The sequence below is a fragment of the Chiloscyllium punctatum genome, chromosome 36 (assembly GCF_047496795.1).
Source record: "Chiloscyllium punctatum isolate Juve2018m chromosome 36, sChiPun1.3, whole genome shotgun sequence".
NCBI classification, from domain to species: domain Eukaryota; kingdom Metazoa; phylum Chordata; class Chondrichthyes; order Orectolobiformes; family Hemiscylliidae; genus Chiloscyllium; species Chiloscyllium punctatum.
In genome coordinates, this window is record NC_092774.1 from 75842094 (window position 1) to 75844593 (window position 2500).

Sequence of the window (2500 nt, forward strand, 5' to 3'; positions counted from 1 at the left end):
GTGTTAGACTCCTTGGTCCATGTTTCAAGACGGGTCGGGTGGGTTACCGACATCGACGCAGACCTCTGGCACCAGCTCGGCGTGGCTCAACCGACTCAGCGGCAGGACGCGGTTGGGGCGCACTGAGGACAGTACACCCCGGTCGACAGACCCACCGGGGGCACGGCGAGCCCACTTGCCACACACGGTTCCACGCACAACCCGAGGGGGGCAGGAGGGCGCGTCAGCGGTCGCTTCTCTCGACTCCGGGGGTACGGCAAAGGATATTGCCAGGGGGCTATAACACTTGCCACAGGAATCGGCGGGCCGCCTTCCCAGCCGACCCGAAGTCGGTCGCGGCGCACCACCAGCGGAGGAAATGCGCCCGGCGACAGCCGTACCTGCGCGGGGAGTGGTCCCAGCAGAGGAGATCCGCCAAACCCCAACGCGGGAGCATGCTCGGTGCAAATTCACAGGACCGGAGACCGTCCCCCGTCCACGGCAGGAGGCGAATCTCGGAAGTACCGGCAGCTTACTCGAGCGGAAGGGTCAGCCTGATTCCTGCCTTGCCAGAGGCCCGGTCACGGGGGTGACGACCCGCCGCCCAGGACGAGCGAGGCGCCAGCTGACAGACACTGCCCGATGGTCAGAGAGAGGGAGAGAGAAGTGCTGAGACACAATGGCGAACGGTCGCACAGGCACGGCACCTTCATCGATCGCCAGCTGCAGAACGGCACGGTCTTCAGTGGGGCCGGCGGGCGACGCTCCTCCTGAACCCAGCGGCACCGAGCTGGACGAGTTGAAGGCACGCCGATGGTCACCGGGTACGGAAGACACAGCGGTGGCCTTCTGGCGACTTGGCCCCAGACAGCCCAACGTTCCGCCGTCCTCCCGATGGCCAGGAGGACCATGCAGGGGTTGGCTGGGCGCTTGGTAGGTGTGCCTGCACGGTGACGGAGCACACACCACGCCCACCAACCCCTCCGTGCCTCCCGAGACCGGTGGCAGGACCGAGCAGAAACGTGTGGACTGAACGGGAGAGCCAAGAGCCAGCGATCCACGCGCGTGCGACGGTCGAAGTCACAGCGTTCGACGAAAACCTCCTCCCTCGGCCAGGCACTCAGCGCCAGCAGGGGAGACAGGATCAGACGCCCCACCGGCCACTTAAGGCCGAGGACAAACCACGAGACGGGCGGCTGCAGCAACAGGTGGCCTGCAGCTCCCAGACACGGTCTGTGCCTCTCAATACTTTCAATCGATCAACCACCGAGTCGGGTCAGCGTGTTGAACCGGCGAGCTCCACGGTCAGGCCGGCGGCACACCAGCACCGGACCTCCGCGGCTCCCTTCACTCTTTCCACTGCCAGCCAACTGAGAGACAGACCCAGTGCGGACGTGCAGAGCCTAGGCAGACCCCACAGGAGGCTCAACACTTCGAGGCAGCTCCATGTCCCAAAGACGAAGCGGTGCACATCGCCATGTAAACCACCGACAGCCATTCTGGGACCGGTGACAGCCGTATTGGCCCCACTGCCACGACACAGACGGACGGCAGGCTGCGCTCCCCGGCAGGGGGATGGCGTCGAGCCTGACGGACAGAATGTGCAGGGTGCGGGGAAAGGCCAAGCGCTCCGACGCTGGAGGGCTCCGGAGTCTGAACTTCGGGGGACAAAGAGGACGGGTCCTCTGCGACACCCCAGCCGCGCTCTCGCCAGCCAAGGCAAGTGCGATTGATTGCCAAATAACCCTCAGACAGGCGTGGCTCCAGGAAGAACCCGGGGCCGCAAAGTGCGATCAAAGTGTCCTGCAATTCACATTAATTCTCGCAGCTAGCTGCGTTCTTCATCGACGCACGAACCGAGTGATCCACCGTTAAGAGTTGTCTGAGTTTGTTTTCGGCCTCTCCCTCGCCAGAGGAAAGCGACCCGGACCGCACATACACTCCCCACCTTAGCAGCAGCCACCTGCTCCCTGGCGTGCGGTCGGAGCAGGGTGGCGTGAAGCTGTGGGGAGCACCAGCCTGGTGCGGTCCGCGCAGACATACGTCTACGGAAAAAAAAATACTGGGCGCCCAAGAGGCGATACATGTCGGCACGCACCGCAGCGACGGAGGCAGATTCTCCTCCACCATGTCGCCCGCCGAGTGTTACGAGGCGTGCAGCAGCTTTGCCCGAGGAAAAGCAGAGTCGGAAACGGGACCAGCAATCGGTTCGGCAGCATCACTGACGCGTGCACGTGGCGGAGTGTCAGCGAGCGGACTTCGGCGAGGAGTCTGGGACCGCACTGGCCAGAGCTGATACCCGCCTAGCCCGGCCACTACCGAGGTGGGCTGGGAAACGTAACGGCTCGTCAAACCCGTTCCCACCCTCACCCGCAAGCCACCGACCACCGATCGACGCCAGGCACCCCGACCGAGAGCGCGATCGCTCGTTCACCCTGCTGGCCGTTCGCTGGGGATCACTACTGCACGGAGCTCGAGAACCAACGGGCGGCAACTCAGGAGTCTTTAAACCGCCACCCCC

The 2500-nt window shown here is 64.4% G+C and overlaps 1 long non-coding RNA gene and 1 pseudogene across 5 annotated transcripts in view; one reads left to right on the top strand and one right to left on the bottom strand.

Moving 5' to 3' along the window:
- The window catches only part of LOC140460722 (uncharacterized), a 77788-nt gene that overhangs the window by 41555 nt on the left and 33733 nt on the right, over positions 1-2500 (top strand). The window lies entirely within an intron of this gene.
- Positions 1721-1859, bottom strand: LOC140461187 (5.8S ribosomal RNA; annotated as a pseudogene).